The 22,967-nt window shown below is 42.9% G+C and overlaps 1 long non-coding RNA gene across 1 annotated transcript in view; it reads left to right on the top strand.

Annotated features, from left to right (window-relative positions):
• Positions 1–2,444: 2,444 nt before the first annotated feature.
• Positions 2,445–22,967, top strand: part of LOC138420851 (uncharacterized) — a 70,007-nt gene continuing 49,484 nt past the window's right edge. The window contains exon 1 of the long non-coding RNA XR_011249339.1: positions 2,445–2,605. This is a non-coding gene — a long non-coding RNA (uncharacterized lncRNA). The remainder of the gene's footprint in view (positions 2,606–22,967) is intronic.

The raw sequence follows: 22,967 nt of genomic DNA, 5'->3' as shown, positions 1-22,967 counted from the left end.
GATGCAAGAGTCTGGGATTATTGAAGTCATTCCTTTCATATGCATCTCAACTATCTGGGGCCAGCACTCTGCATTTTTACAGAGATATTCTTCTCTTCTTGAATTCCCTTAGGTCACATCAGAGGGTTGTAATCACTGATGATTGTGACATCCTTAAGTTCCTCGTATGTGGAGTGGTGCAGCTTGTCGGCATGGCTCAGACATTCACGTTTGGAGGGCTGGAATTGCAGATGGCTATGACACTTCTTGCCCACCATATGGCAGGGAATATTTCATTTCACGGGAGTTAGCCTGGGATGACAAACAAGGATGACCAAAGGAGACCATGATTGAAGCGGTCTCCATGATGTACAGACCAAGACCCAAGGCAACTTGATGTACAATTTAGGGCTTTGCACCAGGTTCCCAACAAAAATATGTGGGTGTTGTTTGGGAGTCTCTGCAAGACCTGGCCCTGGTGAAGGGATGGGTAATTAGACTGCATCAGAATACAAGCAGGCAATAATCTCCTGCACCCGAGCCCTCAGCGGATATTCCTTTGTCATGGATCCTGTGACAGGTCCCCATGCCCCATTCATGCCACTCTCTTTTCTAAAGGGAAGCCATGCTCTTTAGTAAGGATTGACTTCACTTCCAGCCCCAGCAGTGTGTTGTCAGCCAGCTAGAGAAAGCCCATCTTCCAGCCCAGTGCCTGATTCAGGGGAAGGGCCTAAGGCAGCTCCCCCGACTCCCCAGCTGCAGAGGTTGCTTTGGGACTTCCCTGGTGGCTCAGCAGTAAAGAAACTGCCTGCAATTCAGGAGACCCAGGTTGGATTCCTGGGTCGGGAAGATCCCCTGGAGGCATGGCAGCCCATTCTCGTATTCTTGCACTGAGCTGAGCTTCCTGTGTTATACAGTGGCTTCCCTCTAGCTATCTGTTTCACACATGGTTATATATACGTCAATGCTACTCCCTCAGTTTGTCCCACCTTCTCTTTCCACCCTGTCTCTGCAAGTCCGTTCTTTATATCTATAGACACCTATTTATATTTTGTAGAACCTTTTGTGGGCTTCCCTTGTGGCTCAGATGGTAAAGAATCTACCTGCAATGCAGGAGACCTGGGTTGGATCCCTGAGTTGGGAAGATCCCCTGGAGGAGGGCGTGGCAACACACTTCAGTATTCTTGCCTGGAGAATTGCCATGGACAGAGGAACCTGGCAGGCTACATTCCATGTGACTGCAAAGAGTCGGACACGACTGAGTGACTAAGCACACACATACACAGAACCTTTTGCACTATTACATCTGTATTCTTAATAATCCCCCTAAGCTAGTTTTCTGGGTTTTTTTTTTTTTTGGTTTTTAGTGTTCTGTTAATGAGAATGTTCCCTCCCATCTCTGATCTTTACCACATAGTACAGTATTGCCTGCTTTCCCTTCCCTCTCTCATTTATGCAGGGAACATTTATCCAGTGTCCATTATGTGGCAGGCACTGTGCATACATAGTGAACAAAACAATCATCTCTGCCTTCAGAGGTTTATGTTCTAAGGAAATATAGATAATAAACAAAATACACAAGTGAAAGACACATACACAAACAAAATACACAAGTGAATTACACGCACACATGTATACTTTATTTTTAGCCACCCAATGAGGCTTATGGGATTTTAGTCCCCCTGACCAGGGACTGAACTGGGGCTGTTGGCAGTGAGAGCACAGAGTCCTAACTAGGGAATTCCCTACATACCTTTAAGATAGTGATAAAGTAGAAAAATCCAAAGCAGGGAGGTTTTTTTTCTTTTTTTTTTTTTTTTCTGTTTGCCTCACTGAGAAAGTTGTTTTTGCTTCTGAGTAAAGATCTGAAGGAAGTGGGGCATGTATCATGTGAGACTATGGAGGGGCTGACTTCCTAGCTGAGGAAATAGGTCTGTCAGGTGGGCATGTGCCTGGTGTGTTTGAGGAACAACAAGGAGGCCAGTCTAACCAAAAGGAGTCATGGGAAGGGAGAGGAGGAAGAGAAAAGGCCAGAGATGTGGGGGAGGGCTTTAGGGGACAGTGAGCACCTCAGCTTTTACAGGTGATGATAGATGGAGAGATTTGGGTAAGTTTTAAATAGAGAATTGGCATGATCTGATCCAGACTTGAAAGAGAAGGACTCAAGGATGACTCCAAGTCTGGGGCCTGAGCAAATCAAAGAACTGACTTGCTATTAACTGAGATAAAGACTGTTAGAAAAACAGTCTTGTGCGTGGTGTGTGCGTGTGTGTGTCTGGAGAAGGAGAGATGGAAAACAAGCAGTCGGATTTGGGCATTTATGTTTGATATCCATTTGAAGAGGTCAGAGGACAGACAAATATTTGAGTCTGAAGTTCAGGGAAGAGGTTGGGGTTAGGGATCTGTTTTGAGAATCATTAACATAGTGATGGCATTTAAAACCACAGAAGTGAATAAACTAACTCAAGATCTTTTTTTGCTTTTACTTTGAAGATCCTTTCCCTAAACTGTGACAGTACTTTAATTCATATCTATAGATACTTTATTTTGCAACAGACTGAGTGTGCTGAAAATGAAGAAGTGGCATTTTATGTCTGGCTAACTGCAACTCTGGGAAAAGGATGAGGTGAAGCAATCTTTTTGCAGTCACTTTCCATTGAAGTTAAGGACTTTGTTAATTGGGTGAAGATAAAATAACATATATTTGACAATATTACTTCAGCTTAATGAATTTATCATTGTCTTAAGATGTATATAAATCAATTTTTTAAATATTCAAAGTATTATTGTGAGCATTATTTTATTGCTTTGCTAACATCATGCATTACAATTTTATGGCATTTCTGCAACTTTAGTAGATGTATGGTGCTATGTCAAAGTTTTTTTTTAATAAAAGTATAATTGATTTACAATATTATGTTAGTTTCAGGTGTACAATACAGTGATGCAATATTTTTCAAAGTTGTTTGAAGTTTAAAATGTTTGATTATCTGGAACAATGAAAATTTCCTCCTATACTTGTGTACTAATTTTATTTCTCCTCTTGAACTACATACTTCTTTGTAAATTGAGTTAGTGGAATCTTTGTTTTTTTAATATTTATATTTAAACAAAATTTTATACATTTGAGGGATTTTCTGTTTGTTGTTTTGTGTAAACATTTTTCTTTTAAAAATCCTGTCCAGTTTTTGAATGTTAGTCTTCCTTTGCAGTTTCTTGTTTCAAAGCTTTGGGAATGCTGACATATACCCATAAATCTGTTTTATCCTATTTAATATAGCGTTTCAATGACGTTCTTAAAAATATTTAGAATTTTAATCCACATGGAGTTTATTTTGATGTATAATGTAGACCTTCTTTTTTTCCCTCCAAATGTTCATTCATGTATGCGAGCATTCCTCACTGAGTAACCCCGTTTTACACCCGTGTTTAGGAATATTAATTTACTATGTGTCACATCGGGGTTTTCGACATACACACGTTTGTTCAGTCTCATTCCTTTCAGTTGATCTCAGCTTCTATTTTTGGCTCTGGTTTCAGCCCCAGCCTAGCAGCAGAAACGAACATTTTGCCCCCTGCAGGCTGCCTTGGTCCCACAGGATCTGAGAAGCCTGGGGCCGGGCCTAGAATCTGCCCTCCGAGCCCGCAGCCCCGGTGTGTGTGTGTCGGGGGCGGGGGGGGGGGGGGGGGGGGGGTGTTGGGGGGGGCGGGGCGCCATGTGTCGCTCTGTCTCTGCAGGAGGATTTGGGGCGCTTTTGACAGGCCTCCTTCTGCCCAGGTCTCCTGGAGTCTCAGGTTTCCCCAATCGCACGTCTCTAGTGCCTCTAAGAGCTGGGCCTGTACCCGGCTGTCAGGAAGTAACTGTCCCCTTCGGGCTCTCCCTTTAGCATCTTTCTTTCCAGTTCCGTGATGAGGTCACGTGGTTCTCGCCCTCCGTGCGGAATTCCGCCGCACCAGGCGCTGCGCCCGGATAGGTTCTAGGAGCTGACTTTTCAGTCAGCAGCTTCCTGCGTTTTTCCCACTTCCTCGGCCGCCCCCCATCCTTCTCAGCACATCACAGACTGTACCCACTCCTAACAAGGGGCTCACTGTTGAAATGTTGTTGAAACAGACACCGTTCAAACATGAAAAATAAAATATTTTATTTATTCAGCAGACGCACACATACAGTACGGGTGCCAGATGCTATTGTCAGATGAGTCTCGGACTGAGTCAGGCCGGGGATTCTCGAACCGGCCAAGTTTGGTCGCCAAAGTGGAAATCAGGTTTGGGGGCATCTCAGGGAATGAGAAGCGAGCCGGGAGAGGGGTCGTCCTGGAGTCGTCAGCGATGAGGAACAGGCCGGCGCGTGCGCCCCTCTGCTCACGGTCTCCCTTCAGTCCGCGAGCCGCCGGGGAAGAGGGTGTTCGGGAACCGCACCGTCTCGGGCCTGGCGCCGCTCAGCCCGGCGCCGAGGGCTGTCGGGAGCCGGCGCCGAAAGGCGCCCACACCGCCGCCACGCCCGGCGCGCCCCTCCGCGCGGGAACGCCGCGCGCTCCCTGGTCTCGGCCGGGCCTGCCGGCGCGCCCAGGCGGGGGAGCTCGCGGGCAGGATATTCCGCGGTTGGCTGCGGCCCCGGCGGCCGCCTACGCCCGGGCGCGTCAGGGCTCCTCCCCAGGGCGCTCACCCAGAGCGCCCTCGAGGGCTGCGCCACGGGCTCAGGACCGTGCTGGTTATTTTTTTAGACACTGGCTGACAGTCTACGTCCGGAAAACCCAGTGATAATTGGAGAGTAAAACTTAAAATACAGGTGAGCCAACCAGCGGTTGCAGCATTTCCGTGAAAAAATAAAATAAAAAAAACCCCGAAAAGCACAGACGCCTTCCAATGCCTGGGCCTCGGGACCCGCCAGTGCAGGACCCACTGTCTTAGAAGGGACATTGGGGGTTCAGCCATGCTGCAGGGATAGGGGACCCCTGGGATGGAAGACCCCTTTTAACGTGCTCCTGGACCTGTAAGGGCGTTTACTGTCTCTTTGGAGAACATACATAACAACAACAAAGTCTCTGAATTCAGTATTTCTTTTAAATTAATCTGTACTTATTTATTTGTACTTATTAATCAGAAACCTATCAACAGATGAAAAAGAATGTTCACGTCATACACAATGTATTTAGCAGATGCAGCAGGAGTTTTTAATCTAGGGGTACAGGGCCAAGTAAGTTTGTCTAGGATTTAAGGAGTCCATGACAACCCTGAAATGCCTTCTTCTAGTAAGAAATTCGGTAGCTGTTATGATGACCAATGTACATAACCTTAATTTGGTTATGAAAAGCTGAACATTCAGTGGGTTTCTAGATTCAGACCTCTCGGCACTAACACGGAGGTTACCCTGAGGAGCGACCCGAGGCCCACGAATCGACCCCAGTGCAAGTGTTTGGTTCTCCAGTGAGGGTCATTACAACCTGGACTTGACTTTCCTTACAGAAGCCCCTTCCACCACCCCCAAAAAAGCCTCAGGGGCACAGTTGGTTTCGTTTTAAAGACAAATTAGGTTCACGTAGATCTACTTCTGCATTTCTTTGTGCTTAAATAGAAATAAGTCTCTGGTGGGTTTTTTTTCCTGGATTAGTCATGCAAACGCTCTATGCCTCACTTACCACTGGGTTTCAGCCTCAGGGGCAGCCCTCGCTGCAGGCGCGGCCCAGGACCCCTCCTCCACACAGGGGAGTCTCTGGGGAAACTTGGGTGCTGACTTCACTGGGCTGGGATTTTCCTCAGCCAGTGTGCCCAGGGAGTTAAAACGTGCTCCTTTTAAGGAAGAAAGAATACAAGATTTTTTTTTTAAATTGTAAAGGAAAAAAAAAAATTACAAAACTACCCACAATGCCACTAATAGGCCTAACACTACACAGTAATTTATTTTGTTTTAAACGTCAGCTCTCCTGTGTGCACACATTTGCATTGCTGTAAATATAGCAGCACAGTAATTATATATTGAGAACTGTTCTATTTCACAGTCTGCTACTTTTAACATACTATAGACATTGTGCTGTCTTCACAATTAGTGTTTTTAATGGCTGTATACTTTTCTACCCCACAAGCGTATGTCGCATCTCCCTTTGTTGCATATTTTCATGGGTTTTAGGTTATTGAGGGTCTCTGTGTGGTGGGGCAGGGTAGGGGGGCGGTGGTTATGCCGTGAACGTGTGTTCAAGAGTTTGTGCTGAGGTCTTTTTTCTCCAGCCAATTTCTGGTGTCATGATGAACCCTTAAGCTCCAAAGAAGCCAGCCTTCCTTTCTTTCTTCCCTCTTTCCTTCCTCTCGCAAATATTTAGTGAATGTCTACTACCTGCCAGGCACTGGTCCAAGCACTGAGGATAGAGACGTGAACAAAACAAAACAAAAAAAGTCTGCGCTACTGTGAAGCTCACATTCTAGTTAGGGAGACATACAATAAACATATATGTTAAATATTAGGTATTATGTATTATATTGTCTGATAATCATAAGTGCAACAGACAGAAATGAAGCCAGGTGAGGGAGATTAGGTGTACTTCTTTTGTGCAGAGTAGTTGGGGAAGATTTTTTCTGATGTAACGTTTGAGCAGAGATATGAAGGAGGTGAAAGAGCAGCCATTTTGCAAATCTGGGGAGGGGGCTTTCATGGCAGAAGAAACCCCAGTGAAAGGCTCTGAGGCAGGGGCATGTGCTTGGCCTGTGGGAGGAAGCCTGTGTGATGGAAGTGGAGTAAGTGGGAAATGAAGGGGGTGCAAGCAGAGTGGCGGATTGTACCGCATACTGTGATAGTGGAGCCATTTGAGGGTTTTGAGGAGGGGAATGAGATGCTCTGATTTACCTTTTAAAAGAATCAATTTGATTGTCAGACTGTCAGAGTTTGGAGGTTGTTAATAATTCAGGCAAGAGATGATACGGTGCTTTGAACCAGGGTGCATTGGTAAAGGTGGTACAGATAGCCTGGGTATGGATCCAGCAGCATTTGTTGATGGTTTGAATGTGAAGTTTGAAAGGAAGAGTCGGTGATGGCTTAAAGTTTTAGAAAGAATGGAACTGCCATATTTAAAAATTTTTATTGTTTGTTCTGTTTGTGTTTTATAGAGGGAGTGAGAGAATTAGGAACTTATTTTTGGACATGTTAAATCTGAGATGCCTGTTAGAAAGCTAGATGAATAAATCAAGTAGGCAATGGAATTTAAGAAATTGCAGTTTAAGGGACAAGTCAGCTGATTTTGGAGATGTCAGTGAACTCCATATTTAAAGCATGGGAAGCCATGAGAGAGCCAGCCCAGATCTCTCTCCCTAGTCATTTATCCAGTTGTCTACTTGATATCTCCATTTAAAAGTTTAAAAGACAACCCAAGGTCAATGTGTCCACATGCAAACATCTAATCTTACCCCCTGTACCGTCTATGGGGTCGCACAGAGTCGGACATGACTGAAGTGACTTAGCAGTACTGCTGTACGCACAGTTTCCCCTGCTTCAGTTGATGAGGGTGCTCTTCTTCCATTGCTCAGACTAAATAAAGCCTGAGAGTCATTCTTTACTTTTTCTCTCACCTCCTACCTCCAGCCTGTCAGGAAATCCCTCCGGCTCTGTCTTCAAAATATATCCAGAATCGAATCCATACACTGCTCGCCACCTGCACCGCTACCGTCCTGGTCAGAGGCACTCTTAGTTATTTCTTGCCGGGGTGCTGCAGTAGCTCCTACAATTTCCTCTGCTTCTGAATCCACCCCCACCTCCAGGAGTCTGTTCTCCATTCAGAAGCCAGAGGAATTCTTTTCAAACATGTCAGAGCAAGTCCCTCTGCTCAAGACCTTCTGACAAAGTCCTGTGTGATCTGATCTAGACGACTGCACCTCTGGCTCCTACTGTTCTCGTCATCATTCACTTTGCTCCAGCAAAGGGTCTTCTTCTTGTTCCTTAGTCATGTCAGACACACCCTGCCTCAGTTCTCTCTACTTAGAACATCCTTCTCTTAGCTATCCTCCTTGTCTTCTTTCCCCACTTTCTTAAGATTTTGCTCAGCCCACTTAGCTCCCTTTCTCAGTGGGACAGCTCCTGGCAGCATCTTTCACCCTGCGCTCTTATGCTGGTTTCCTTGCTTTTTTTTCTTTTTAATCTAACTTTTTATAGTATAACATATGATGTAACATATTTATTCAAATATGAGCCCTTGCAGAACACTGATATTTGTTTTGTCTTTTTAAATTTATTGATGTGTCCCAAGGAGCCAGAGCAATACCTGGAACATAGTGGATGCTCAATACATATTAAAAAATTATTTATTTATTTATTTATTTGGCCACACTGGGTCTTTAGTTGTGGCTTGCAAACTTTTAGTTGTGGTATGTGGGCTCTAGTTCCTCGACCAGGGATTGAATCTGGGCCCCCTGCATCAGGAGCATGAAGTTTTAGCCACTGGACCACCAGGGAGGTCCCTCAATACATGTTTGTTGAATGAATGAATGGTTGAATTTATAGCATAATAAAATGAGTCAGATGATTTCCAAGGCAGACTGTGATGGTAAAGCTGAAATGGAGTGATGGACGATGCCAAGAACAGGTATAGGGATAATGCTGAGACTCTTTCTGGGCTGGGTGCAGGGTTCAGGTAAGAGATTATGAGGACCTGAATCAAGACAGGGGATGGAAGCATATTTTTAAAGTGACAGACTTAAAAAACTGAAATTTACAGAAACCATGTAGTTATTTGTTCATTCATTCATTCGCTTAGTCTTTCATCAAATGCTTTCTCCACTCCTGCAATACGGAAAATGTGGAGAAAAGCAGTGCTGTGTCCTGCCAGAGCTTTCCTGAGTTAAAAGGTGAAGTGTACAAGTAAATGAAAGAGCTAGTATATTCCTTGAGCAGGGCATTTGTCTCAGTCTCATAGGGTTATCAACACTTACATGAGCTGCCAAACACCTCATAGGTGGGAAAAATGAAAGCAGAATGAACTGAACTGGCTGGCTGGTACTCCTCTGGCAAATCTGCTTGCTTTTTTGCTGCTGGGGATGTCCGGGCCTGCCTTAAGTTAAGGAGGCACAAATACAGGATCAGAACTCCAAAGTTTCTCAAACAGCGGTTCAGGGAAGCTGTGTAGGCTGAGACCCTGCCCCCTGGGTACTGTCTGCAGCAGGTCAACTCCTGGAGCAGGACATGTTGATCAGTGGAAGCAGTGGTGAGACCAGTTTTGAGACTAAGCAGAATTTTCAAACATCCAAGTCCCTGAAAGGACTGATATGGATGGGGACTAGGCTTTGGCCTGCAGGGGCTACACACAGACAGATACCCTGGGGCCCTGGAGTCAGAGCCAGCTGGAAACATAAACCATGTCACAATTTCATCTTTTACAATCTTGAGTGTGTCCATGTGTGTATAACTTGTGATCAGAGGCACTCTTAGTTATTTCTTGCCTGGGTTACTGCAGTAGCTCCTACAATTTCCTCTGCTTCTGAATCCACCCCCACCAGGACAGCGTAACACAGGAGTCTGGCTCACTCATCTTTGATCCAGTCTACATCCTCCTCCACTTGGAGTCTGGCGTCATAGAAATCATCCCATTTTGTAACAGCTGTCTTTTTACAGAAATGAGATTGAACAGGACAAAGAGGCTCAGTTCAGTTCAGTTCAGTTCAGTTGCTCAGTCATGTCTGACTCTTTGCAACCCCATGAACTGCAGCACGCCAGGCCTCCCTGTCCATTACCAACTCCTTGAGCCTACCCAAACTCATGTCCATTGAGTCGGTGATGCCATCCAACCATCTCATCCGCTGTTGTCCCCTTCTCCTCCTGTCCTGTCTTTCCCAGCATCAGGGTCATTTCAAATGAGTAAGCTCTTCACATCAGGTGGCCAGAGTATTGGAGTTTCAGCTTCAACATCAGTCCTTCCAATGAACACCCAGGACTGATCTTTAGGATGGGCTGGTTGGATCTCCTTGCAGTCCAAGGGACTCTCAAGAGTCTTCTCCAACACCACAGTTCAAAAGCATCAATTCTTCGGTGCTCAGCTTTCTTTACAGTCCAACTCATACATGACTACTGGAGAAACCATAGCCTTGACTAGATGGACCTTTGTTGGCAGAGTAATGTGTCTGCTTTTTAATATGCTATCTACCTGTTCACTTTTACGTTTGAGTTGAGTTCTTAAAATGAGCAGGAATTATTTTTGTTATTTAAAATTTTGGTGGGGATTGGGTCATAAAAGCACTCAGTTTCAAGGAGGCCTTCCATCTACGCCTTCAATATTTGGACTTAGACTTTCAGCAAGTTGGTCTTATTTTTTTAAAAAGGAGGATATGCAATAAAGACACAGACATAGAGATAAGTCAGCAAGTGTCAGTAATACTGACATCTGTTCCCTTACCTCCACCCTTGATGCTACTACCTTGGTTTAGCCCTCATTGCTTTTCTCCAGGCCTGTCAACTCCACAAGGGCAGGACCGTGGATACTATTTCATCTCCAGATCATAGTACAGTTCCCAGCACAGATAGGCCAGTCGATCAATAAACATAAGAAGTGAATGGATTATGGTAACAATCTCCTCTTGATCTTAAATTTGCTGCTAGTTAAATTTAGCAAAGATTCATTTATACAACTACTGTGCTGTGCTAATCTTAGTTGCTCAGTCATGTCTGACTCTTTTCGACCCCATAGACTACAGCCCATCAGGCTCCTCTATCCATGGGGATTCTCCAGGCAAGAGTACTGGAGTGGGTTGGCATGCCCTCCTCCAGGGGATCTTCCCAACACAGGGGTTGAATTCAGGTCTCCCACATTGCAGGCAGATTCTTGACCGACTGAACCACCAGGGAGAGAATACAACTACTCTTGGCAAGTATTTCCTGATGTTGTCTTCAGCCAGCAGTCTTCAAATGTTTAAGCTTCTGTATTTCCCACAATCATGTTTTGAATTTGTATTATAAGTTTAAGTAATTTCAAAGGATGTAATTTATGGCTCATTGCATATATTGACATTTAAAACTGGTATAAAACCTTAAAAGTGTATCAGTAGGACTTAAATACCATGGCAGTTTGATGCCCACTATTATTAATTTAAAAAAAAAGTTCTTTAAAGTTGGAATTTTATGTTACGTCTTTTCCTTAAACTTTAAAAATACATTGTACTTCTCTCTATGGAATTTTATCCTGATATAATATTTTTATTCTTAATAGTCTATTGATTATTATTATTTTCTGCAACAAGAAAAAAATATGAATTGAAATTTAAAAAATATTTCCTAAGATGATCAGATAATAGATATTAAATTTCTTCTGGGCTGAATTAGCATCATAATTATTAGTAGTACATAATTGGTCCGAACAATATAAATGTGTTATAAATTATGATAAATAATTATTAAACATGAAAAAATTTTTAGTAAAAATGTCTTTGTTAATGAGATGGATGGCCCTATGTTTTTGTCTGTGTATTTTTGGTTAAATATTACATTGTTCACAAAAATAACTAAATGAGAATAGGAGTTTTTAAAAAATTTATTTTATTGGCTAATAGAGTTTTGCCAAGAGAACATGCTGGTCATAGCAAACACCCTCGTCCAACAACACAAGAGAAGACTCTACACATGGACATCACCAGATGGTCAACACCAAAATCAGATTGATTATATTCTTTGCAGCCAAAGATGGAGAAGCTCTATACAGTTAGCAAAAGCAAGACTGGGGGCTGACTGTGGCTCAGATCATGAACTCCTTATTGCCAAATTCAGACTTAAATTGAAGAAAGTAGGGAAAACCACTAGACCATTCAGGTATAAAATAAATCAAATCCCTAATGATTATACAGTGGAAGTGAAAAATAGATTTAAGGGACTAGATCTGATAGACAGAGTGCCTGATGAACTATGGACAGAGGTTCATGACATTGTACAGAAGACAGGGAGCAAGACCATCCCCAAGAAAAAGAAATGCAAAAAGGTTGTCTGAGGAGGCCTTACAAATAGCTGTGAAAATAAGAGAAGCGAAAAGCAAAGGAGGAAAGGAAAGATATACCCATTTGGATGCAGAGTTCCAAAGAATAGCAAGGAGAGAGATGAAAGCCTTCCTCAGTGATCAGTGCAAAGAAATAGAGGAAAACAACAGAATGGGAAACACTAGATATCTCTCAAGAAAATTAGAGATACCAAGGGAACATTTCATGCAAAGATGGGCTCAATAAAGGACAGAAATGGTATGGACCTAACAGAAGTAGCAAGAATACACAGAAGAACTGTACAGAAAAGATCTTCATGACCCAGATAATCACAATGGTGACTACCTAGAGCCAAACATCCTGGAATGTGAAGTCAAGTGAGCCTTAGGAAGCATCACTACAAACAAAGCTAGTAGAGGTGATAGGATTCCAGTTGAGCTATTTCAAATCCTAAAAGATGATGCTGTGAAAGTGCGGCACTCAATATGCCAGCAAATTTGGAAAACTCAGCAATGGCCACGGGACTGGAAAAGGTCAGTTTTCATTCCAATCCCAAAGGAAGGCAATGCCAAAGAATGTTCATACTACCACATAATTGCACTCATCTCACGGGGTCACACAGAGTCGGATACGACTGAAGCGACTTAGCAGCAGCAGCAGCAGCAGCACACGCTAGTAATGTAATGCTCAAAATTCTCCAAAATAGGCTTCAACACTATGTGAACCATGAACTTTGAGTTGTTCAAGCTGGTTTTAGAAAAGGCAGAGGAACCAGAGATCAAGTTGCCAACATCCATTGGATCATCGAAAAAGCGAGAGACTTCCAGAAAAACATCTATTTCTGCTTTATTGACTAGGTCAAAGCCTTTATGTGGATCACAAACTCTGGAAAAATCTTCAAGAGATGGGAATACCGGACTACCTGACCTGCCTCTTGAGAAATCTGTATGCAGATCAGGAAGCAACAGTTAGAACTGGATATGGAACACCAGACTGGTTCCAAATAGGAAAAGGAGTACGTCAAGGCTGTATATTGTCACCCTGCTTATTTAACGCATATGCAGAGTACATCATGAGAAATGCTGGGCTGGATATGAAGCACAAGCTGGAATCAAGATTGCCAGGAGAAATATCAGTAACCTCAGATATGCAGATGATACCACCCTTATGGCAGAAAGTGAAGAACTAAAGAGCCTCTTGATGAAAGGGAAAGAGGAGAGTGAAGAAGCTGGCTTAAAACTTAGTATTCAGAAAACTAAGATCATGGCATCTGGTCCCATCACTTCATGGCAAATAGATGGGGAAACAGTGGAAACAGTGACAGACTTTATTTTTCTGGGCTCCAAAATCACTGCAGATGGTGATTGCAGCCATGAAATTAAAAGACGCTTACTCCTTGGAAGAAAAGTTGTAACCAATCTAGACAGCATGTTAACAAGCAGAGACATTACTTTGCCAACAAAGGTCCGTCTGGTCAAGGCTGCGTTTTTTCCAGTAGTTATGTATGGATGTGAGAGTTGGACTATAAAGAAAGCTGAGCGCTGAAGAATTGATGCTTTTGAACTGTGGTGTTGGAGAAGCCTCTTGAGAGTCCCTTGGACTGCAAGGAGATCCAACCAGGATCAGTTGGAAATCAGTCCTGAATATTCTTTGGAAGGACTGATATTGAAGCTGAAACTCCAGTACTTTGGCCGCCTGATGCGAAGAGCTGACTCATTTGAAAAGACCCTGATGTTTTAAAGATTGAAGGCAGGAAGAGAAGGGTACAACAGAGTATGAAACGATTGGATGGCATCACCAACTCAATGGGCATGATTTTGAGTAAACTCCAGGAGTTGGTTATGGACAGGGAGGCCTGATGTGCTGCAGCTCATGGGGTCGCAAAGAGTCGGACATGACTGAGTGACTGGACTGAACCGGTAGTTGATTTACAATGTTGTGTTAATTTCTACCATACAGCAAAGTTGACTCAGTTATACACATATATGTATATTCTTTTCCATTATGGTTTATCACAGGATATTGAATGTAGTTTCCTGTACTGTACAGTAGAACCTTGCTGTTTACCCCTTCTATATGTAACAGTTTACATCTGCTAATTCCAAACTCCCAGTCCACCCCTCCCTGCCTCCCTGCATACCCGCTCCTTTGGCAGCCACAACTCTGTGTTCTACATCTGTGAGCCTATTTCTGTTTTGTAGATAGGTTCATTTGTGTCATATTTTAGATTCCACATAGAAGCGATATCATTCGGTATTTGTTTTTCTCTTTCTGACCTAATTTCATTTGGAATGATAATATTGAGACACACACAGGTGAGGCTGAAGGGATTGAGGAACAGGCCAAGATCAGAACCCGGGTCTCCTAAGATGAGTGGAGTATAGGCCCCAGGGTGAGGCAATTTGAAAAGCAAGTGGGCCGTCCCCCGGCTCAGCCCCTGCCTCCACCTGCAGCTGCCCTCTTGATGGAGGAGCTGAATCCCCATTCCAAGATCAGCCCAGCACTGGGGTCAGGGCGGCACCGGGTGAGTGCTGTCACAGGCATCCTCCTGTTGCTCCTCATTGTGGTGTTGCTGGGCCTGTTCGCCTGGCGCTGGTGGAGACGAAAAGACAGGGGCAACAAAAAAGAGAAGGAATGCCCCCAAATGGCATTATTTCACTTTTATTTTTCAGTGGCTGAGTAGTATCCCATTGTATATATGTACCAAGTCTTCTTTATCCATCAATGGACATTTAAGTTGTTTCCATGTCTTGGCTATTGTAAGTGCTGCTATGAACATAAGGGTACACATATCTTTTTGAATTGTAGTTTTCTCCAGATATGTGTCCAGAAGTGGGATTGCCGGATCATAGGGCAGCTCAATTTTTAGTTTTCTGAATAACTTCCGTACTGTTCTCCATAGTGGCTGCACCAAGTTACATTCCCACCAATAGTGTGGGAGGGATCCCTTTTCTCTACATCCTCTCCAGCATTTATTATTCGGAGACATTAATGGTGGCTGCTGTGCCTGGTGAAGGTGGTATCTTGTACTTTTGATTTGCATTTCTCTAATGATTAGCAATGTTGAGCATTTTTTCATGTGCCTACTGTCCATTTATATGTCTTTTTTAGAGAAATAGCCACTTAGGTCTTCTGCCCATTTTTTGGTTGGGTTGTTTGCTTTTTGTTATTGAGTTGTATGAGCTGTTTGTATATTTTGGAGATTAAGTCTTTGTTGGTTGCATCATTTATAAATATTTTCTCCTAGTTCATAGATTGTCTTTTCAGTTTTTTTTTTTTTTATGGTTTCCTTTACTATACAAAGGAGCTTCCTTCATAGCTCAGTTGGTAAAGAATCTGCCTGCAATGCAGGAGACCCCAGTTCAATTCCTGGGTCAGGAAGATCTGCTGGAGAAGGGATAGGCTACCCGCTCCAATATTCTTGGGCTTCCCTGTGGCTCAGCTGGTAAAGAATCTGCCTGCAGTGTGGGAGACCTTGGTTTGATCCCTGGGTAGGGAAGATCCCCTGGAGAAGGGAAAGGCTACCCACTCCAGTATTCTGGCCTGGAGAATTCCACAGGCTGTATATTCCATGGGGTCACAAAAGTTCAGACACGACTGAGCAACTTTCACTTGCTATACAAAAGCTTGTGATTTTTGACTAGGTCTCATTTTTTAATTTTTTGCTTTTATTTCTATTGCGTTGGGAGACTGACCTAAAAAAACATTGGTATGATTTATGTCAGAATGTTTCACCCGTGTTCTCGTTTAAGAGTTTTATGGTATCATGTCTCATGTTTAAGTTGTTAAGCCATTTTGAGTTTATTTTTATGTATGGTGTAAGGGTGTGTTCTAAATTCACTGATGTGCAGCTGTCCAGCTTTCCCAACATCACTTGCTGAAGAGACTATCTTTTTGCCGTTGTATATTCTTACCTCCTTTGTCAATGATTAATTGACTGTTGGTGTGGGGGGGGGGGAAATGAGTTTTGATATTGTAGACTTTCTCAATTATATGAGCCCCTTCTGAATCAAATGCCAAAAATCACATAGCAATTTATTATCAAAATTATTTTTAACAATCTATCAGCTGACACCTCAATTTTCAGTTTTGTTGAAAGCAAAAGAGTTGGAAAGCACCTAACTTTCAAAAGAACCGTTACCCACTTAGCTTTACTCACTTAATTCCTGGGAAACACCAAGAAAGGCTTTAGCAAGACTTAACAAATTAATATTAATATTACTTATATATTTTATTCTTCAGATAGAGGCATTTTATTTGACCCAAAGCCCTTAAAAAAATTGGGAACATAAAAAATTAATTATAATATACCTTGCAATACAGCTCCCCCTTGAACAACATGAGTTTGAACTGTGTGGGTCCAGTTAGATGCAGAATTTTTAAATAAATATATTGGAAATTTTTTGGTATTTGTGATAATTTGAGAAAACTCTCAGACAAAACACATAGCCTAGAAATAGTGAAACATTTTTAAAAAGCTTGATATGTCATGAATGCATAAAATATATGTAGTTACTAGTCTGTTTTACCATTTATTACCATAAAATTTACACATCTATTATAAAAAGTTACAATTTATCAAAACTTAGGTACACAAACAGAGACCATCCATGGCACCACTGGAAGGCCAGAGAGATGTAAACAAACATGAAGATGCGGTATTAAGTCATAGCTGCATAAATTAACTGTGGTACATACTGTACTACTGTAATAATTTCATAGCCACATCCTGTTGCTATTGTAGTGAGCTCAAGTGTTGTATCTGCTTAAAAGGCTTTGTGAGGCTAATCATCTCCACATGAGCAGTTACTTAACTGCTCTCTCCAGTAAATAGCATATTACAGTAAGAAGTGATCTGTCGTGGTTCTTACATATTTTTCATTGTGTTTAAAGCAGTACGGTAAACCTTAAGTAACATCGTAGGACCCATACAAAGTGTTGCTGGTGCTGTTGGAAGTGCTCCCAAGAAGTAGAGAACAGTTACGACATTATAAGAAAAAGTTGAATTGCTTGATATGTACTGTAAATTGAAATCAGTAGCTGCAGTTGCCCACCATTTCAAGACAAATGAGTCCAGCGTAAGGACCATTGCAAAAACAAAGAAGAGGCAAAGTAATGTCTCTGCTTTTTAATATGCTGTCTGGTTTGGTCATAGCTTTTCTTCCAAGGAGCAAGCATCTTTTCATTTCATGGCTGCAGTCACCATCTGCAGTGATTTTGGAGCCCCCCGAAAAAAGTCTCTCACTGTTCCATTGTTTCCCTAACTATTTGCCATGAAGTAATGGGACCGGATGCCGTGACCCTTGTTTTTTGACTGTTGAGTTTTAAGCCAGCTTTTTCACTCTCCTCTTTCACTTTCATCAAGAGGCTTTTTAGTTCTTCGTTTTATGCCATAAGGGTGGTATCATCTGCATATCTGAGGTTATTGATATTTCTCCCTGCAATCTTGTTTCCAGCTTGTACTTCATCCAGCCTGGCATTTCGCATGATGCACTCTGCATATGCGTTAAATAAGCAGGGTGACAATATATAGCCTTGACGTACTCCTTTCTTAATTTGGGATCAGTCCATTGTTCCATGTCCAGTTCTAACTGTTGCTTCTTGACCTGCATACCGATTTCTCAGGAGGCAGGTAAGGTGGTCTGGTATTCCCATCTCTTTAAAAATTTTCCACAGTTTGTTGTGATCTACACAATCAAAGCCTTTGGAGTACAATAAAGTGGAAGTAGAAGTTTTTCTGGTATTCTCTTGCTTTTTCAATAATCCAGGGAATGTTGGCAATTTGATCTCTGGTTCCCCTGCCTTTTCTAAATCCAGCTTGAACATCTGGAAGTTAACGGTTCACATACTGTTGAAGCCTAACTTGGAGAATTTTGAGCATTGCTTTACTAGCATGTGAGATGAGTACAATTGTGTGGTAGTTTGAACATTCTTTGGCATTGCCTTTCTTTGGGACTGGAATGAAAACTGACCTTTTCCAGTCCTGTGGCCACTGCTGAGTTTTCCAAATTTGCTGGCATGTTGAGTGCCACACTTTCACAGCATCATCTTTTAGAATTTGAAGTAGCTCAACTGGAATTCTGTCACCGCCACCAGCTTTGTTCATAGTGATGCTTCTTAAGGCCCACTTGACTTCACATTCCAGGATGTCTGGCTCTGGGTGAGTGATCACACCATTGTGATTATCTGGGTCGTGAAGATCTTTTTTGTACAGTTCTTCTGTGTATTCTTGCCACCTCTTCTTAATATCTTCTGCTTCTGTTAGGTCCATACCATTTCTGTCCTTTATTGAGCCCATCATTGCATGAAATGTTCCCTTGGTATCTCTAATTTTCTTGAGAGATCTCTAGTCTTTCCCATTCTGTTGTTTTCCTCTATTTCTTTGCAGTGATCACTGAGGAAGGCTTCCTTATCCCTCATTGCTATTCTTTCAGATTCTGCATTCAAATGGGTATATTTTTCCTCTTTTCCTTTGCCTTTAGCTCCTCTTCTTTTCTCAGCTATTTGTAAGGCCTCCTCAGACAACCGTTTTGCCTTTTTGCATTTCTTTTTCTTGGGGAAGGTCTTGATCACTGCCTCCTGTGCAGTGTCACAAACCTCCATCCATAGTTCTTCAGGCACTCTGTCTATCAGATCTAATTCCTTGAATCTGTTTGTCACTTCCACAGTATAAATGTAAGGGATTTGATTTATTTTGTACCTGAATGGTCTAGTGGTTTTCCCTACTTTCTTCAATTTAAGTCTGAATTTGGCAATAAGGAGTTCATGATCTGAGCCACAATCAGCTCCTGGTCTTGTTTTTACTGACTGTATTGAGCTTCTCCATCTTTTTTTTTTTTTTTTGGAGTGAAGTAGAAAAGAGTAGCTTCAATTTTTTTTTGCCAGGCAAAGGGGGCCACAGTGGGCTGATGCCCTTAAGACCATGTGGCCCACCCTGGAGAGGGTAGTAAGGAGTTTTATGGTGTTCAGGGAGCAGAATGTGGTCAACTCATGGCCAGTTCTTGGACTGGCTGGCATCAAGGCAAAGTTTCAAGCATCGTCAACCTTCCGGTTTCAGCCAGTCCAGGGTCCGTGTCCTTGTGGTCAGCGCTTTTCATCTGGGTGGCGGGTCTTCTTTTTCATTTGGGGTGAGGGGAGGTCTTCTTCCTGACATTCCCCCCTCAAGAGATGGGAGGCCCAATTCTTTGGGAATAGAGGCGTCGAGGTCTTTCTGGCTACTTCCTGCTGAACTGGGGCGGCGAGGGGTATCGGGCCTCCCCCTCTTGCTAGTCTCAAGCCTCAGAGTCCTTATAGCGGTGTCCATCTAAGGGTGAGGGATATTTTCCGTGGTCGGCTGTAGTTTTACATCTTTGTTGAACTGGCACTGCATGTTGTAGCTTGTTGCCCCGGCTCTTCTTTTTCTATCCAAGACAAAGCTGCTTCCATCAGTGTACCAGATTTCCTTAGGGTTGGTCAGAGGATCTTCTGACAATCCTTCTCGGGGTTTTGTCCAGTGGTCCAAGGTTTCTTAACTGGAGGTCTTCTGGGATCTGAGACTGGGCCGTGTGGGCTTTCCGCTGTCCTGGTTTCCAGCAAGATGGGCCTTCCCCTGCGCTGGATTTTCTTCACGTTCCGCGTCTACTGCGGGAGCTTCACTGAGTTGGGTTCTGGCTGTGCTTGGCCTCTTCCACGTGGAGGTTGTTTCAGCCAGGTTATATCCAAGTCACGGCACCATAGATGTCACGCGAGTGTATGTTCCTCGATTCTTGGTCTCGTCACAACAAAGATTTGGAGTGGTGGACATTAAAGCCCCTCGGCATGTCACAGCTCTCAGGTCTTGGATAGACCGTGTTATAGTTCTCAGGTCTCAAATGGACCATGTTATAGCTCTTAGACAAATCAGTGTTACAGCTCAGTGTTACAGCTCTATTTTATTTAGAGGATAACAGGAAAACCCATCTTCCAGGTGTGAGGGCAGGCGGGGTGGGGGTGGGGGCGTAGGAGAGAGGGAGAGAGAGCGAGCGAGAGAGAGCCGCTTCACCATCTTTGGCTGCAAAGAATACAATCAATCTGATTTCAGTGTTGACCGTCTGGTGATGTCCATGTGTAGAGTCTTCTTTTGTATTGTTGGAAGAGGGTGTTTTCTATGATTGGTGCGTTCTCTTGGCAAAACTCTGTTATGGTTTGCCCTGCTTATTTTGTACTCCTAAGGCCACATTGCCTGTTACTCCAGGTATCTCTTGACTTCCTACTTTTGCATTCTAGTCCCCTATGATGAAAAGGACATCTTTTTTTTTTTTTTTTTTTTTTAGGACATCTTTTTGGTGTTAGTTCTAGAAGGTCTTGTAGGTCTTCATAGAACCATTCGACTTCAAGCTTCTTCAGCATTACTGGTTGGGACACTTGAATTACTGTGCTATTGAATAGCTTGCCTTGGAAATGAACAGAGATCTTCTGTCATTTTTGAGATTGCACTGAAGTACTGCATTTCAGACTCTTTTGTTGACTATGAGGGCTACTCCATTTCTTCTAAGGGATTCTTGCCCACAGTAGTAAATATAATGGTCATCTGAATTAAATTCGCCCATTCCAGTACATATTAATTCACTGATTCAGACAGAATGAAAATCCACAGTCACAGAAAACTAATCAAACTGATCACATGAACCACAGCCTTGTCTAACCCAATGAAACTATGAGCCCTGCCATGTAGGGCTACCAAAGATGGACGGGTCATGGTGGAGCGTTCTGACAACACGTGGTCCACTGGAGGAAGGAATGGCAAATCACTTCAGTATTCTTGCCTTGAGAACCCCATGAACAGTATGAAAAGGCTAAAAGATAGGACACCGAAAGATGAACTGCCCCAGTTGGTAGGTGCTAATGTGCTACTGGAGATCAGTGGAGAAATAACTCCAGCAAAAATGAAGAGATGGAGCCAAAGCAAAAACAATGCCTAGGTGTGGATGTGACTGGTGATGGAAGTAAAGTCTGATGCTATACAGAACAATATTACATAGGAACCTGGAATGTTAGGTCTATGAATCAAAATAAGTTAGAAGTGGTGAAACAGGAGATGGCAAGAGTGAAGCCTACTCTGGGTGACCTCTTTAAAGAGAGGACTTTTTTAGGTATGTCTCTCTTTTAGGATGGGTGGATGATACACTTTTTTTTTTTTCATAAAGAGAAGAACAGTTGTGAAAGCTGTAGTGGGGATAGACAGTAGGCATGATGGTGTACATGGAAGGTGCATCCTTACATCAGTTTGAGGCAACAATGTATATGGAAGTCAAAGATCTCCTTAAACTGATGTCCTTACACTGTCCATTACTGCGTAGCTATTGAAAGCCTAGTTTAAAGACCATTATCTGAAAGTCCAGTTCTGATCCTCAGGTTCCCCACTAAAATTTTGAACGGCTTCTTATTGCCTGTGGTGGTAGCTCCTAATCTAATGATCATCAGAAGCATGGGTCCTACCGCCCAAAGATTATGATACAGTATTGCTAGAGTAAAACTCCAGGACATTCATGTTCACTTAAGGCATGTTACCTGCCTTAAGTAATTCTAATGGCTTCAGTGCTACTAAAGCCTTCTAATGAGAACATGAGTTCTGGGCTTACAGCATTTCTTTCCATCCGTCCTGCATAATTATTCTCAAGTGACTCCAGCGTCCAACACCCAGGCCTCAATTCTACTGATTTGTTTGTTTGGCTGAGTCAGGTCTTAGTTGTGGCACGCAGGGATCTTTGATCTTTGTTGCAGGACATGGGATCTTTATTTTTATTTTGTAAATTTATTTATTTTTAATTGAAGGATAAGTGCTTTACAGAATTTTGTTGTTTTCTGTCAAACCTCAACATGAATTAGCCATAGGTGTATGTATGTCCCCTCCCTCTTGAACCTCCCTCCTGTCTCCTTCCCATCCCACCCCTCTAGATTGATACAGAGCTCCTGTTTGAGTTCCCTGAGACATACAGCAAATTCCCATTGGCTATCTATTTTACATATGGTAATGTAAGTTGGCCTCTGGTTCCATCACTTCATGGAAAATAGATGGGGAAACAGTGGAAACAGTGTCAAACTTTATTTTTGGGGGGCTCCAGAATCACTGCAGATGGTGATTGCAGCCATGAAATTAAAAGACACTTACTCCTTGGAAGGAAAGTTATGAGCAACCTAGACAGCATATTCAAAAGCAGAGACATTACTTTGCCAATAAAGGTCTGTCTAGTCAAGGCTATGGTTTTTCCAGTGGTCATGTATGGATGTGAGAGTTGGACTGTGAAGAAAGCTGAGCACTGAAGAATTGATGCTTTTGAACTGTGGTGTTGGAGAAGACTCTTGAGAAGCCCATGGACTGCAAGGAGATCCAACCAGTCCATCCTAAAGGAGATCAGTCCTGGATGTTCTTTGGAAGGAATGATGCTAAAGCTGAAACTCCAGTACTTTGGCCACCTCATGCGAAGAGTTGACTCATTGGAAAAGACTAATGCTGGGAGGGATTGAGGGCAGGAGGAGAAGGGGACGACAGAGAATGAGATGGCTGGATGGCATCACTGACTCCATGGACGTGAGTTTGAGTGAACCCTGGAAGTTGGTGATGGACAGGGAGGCCTGGCGTGCTGCGGTTCATGGGGTCACAAAGAGTTGGACACGACTGAGCGACTGAACTGAACTGAACTGAATGTAAGTTTCCATGTTACTCTCTCCATACATCTCACCCTTTCCTCCTCCTTCCCGTGTCCGTAAGTCTGCTCTTTATGTCTGTTTCTCCGTTGCTGCCCTACAAATGAATTCTTCGGTACCATCTTTCTAGATTCCATATATGTGCTTTAGTATACAATACTTATCTTTCTCTTTCTGACTTATTTCCCTCTGTATAATAGGCTCTAGGTTCATTCACCTCATTAGAACTAGCTCAAATGTGTTCCTTTTTATGGCTGAGTAATACTCCATTGTGTATATGTACCACAACTTCTTTATCTATTCATCTGTTGGTAGACATCTAGGTTGCTTCCATGTTCTAGCTATTGTGAATAGTGCTACAATGAACATTGGGGTACATATGTCTT

The sequence above is a fragment of the Ovis canadensis genome, chromosome 15 (genome assembly GCF_042477335.2).
Source record: "Ovis canadensis isolate MfBH-ARS-UI-01 breed Bighorn chromosome 15, ARS-UI_OviCan_v2, whole genome shotgun sequence".
NCBI lineage: Eukaryota > Metazoa > Chordata > Mammalia > Artiodactyla > Bovidae > Ovis > Ovis canadensis.
The sequence above is the reverse complement of the archived record's forward strand: the minus strand, read 5'-3'. Positions and strand labels throughout refer to the sequence as shown.